General features: G+C 59.8%; 1 protein-coding gene across 1 annotated transcript in view; it reads right to left on the reverse strand.

Annotated features, from left to right (window-relative positions):
* TBX5 (T-box 5) overlaps positions 1–572 on the reverse strand; it is a 166,117-nt gene that overhangs the window by 31,682 nt on the left and 133,863 nt on the right.

Genomic DNA, 572 nt, shown 5'->3' on the forward strand with positions numbered 1-572 from the left:
AGCGCGCCCCGCCGCCGCCTCCCCCGTCCCGGGGGTTTAAGCAAATTGCTTTGACATCCAGGAAAGTCGTAGACATCAACGGTGAACGATCTAATGGTTTTTAATTTCATTACAGCGACTCTAATTGAGAGACTCCTGGTGCAGCCCCTCCTCTGAAGTCCCTTATTGTCCCCTCAGCGCCTTCGGTTTGTTTAGAGGGACTTTTCCCCAGAGCCGCCTGTTCGCAGCGGGGGATGCCTGGCCCCGTTCCCCCCGGGCCGGATCCCCACCCCCGGCGCCGCTCCCCAAAACCAGCCCGGGGGGTGGAAGAGGTTGCCCCGGCTGCGCTGCCGCGGAGTCCCCGCTCTCCCCTCCCCTTTCCCGGGGGAGCGGGGAAGGGCCCGATCCCTGGAAAGCAGCGCTTGCAAACCGCTTTGCCCCCAGCTCAAGGCAAAATTAAAATAAAACAAAAATTATAAAAGAGGAAAAAAAAGAAATCAACCCCCCAGCTGGAGGGGGAAAGGAGGGCTCGTAAAAAGATGCTCAGCGTTGGGGTGGGCTGGGGGCTCATGTGGCCGCTCTGCCCTGCACCA

Source organism: Aptenodytes forsteri, unplaced genomic scaffold (assembly GCF_000699145.1).
Source record: "Aptenodytes forsteri isolate BGI_AS27 unplaced genomic scaffold, ASM69914v1 Scaffold415, whole genome shotgun sequence".
Lineage (NCBI taxonomy): Eukaryota > Metazoa > Chordata > Aves > Sphenisciformes > Spheniscidae > Aptenodytes > Aptenodytes forsteri.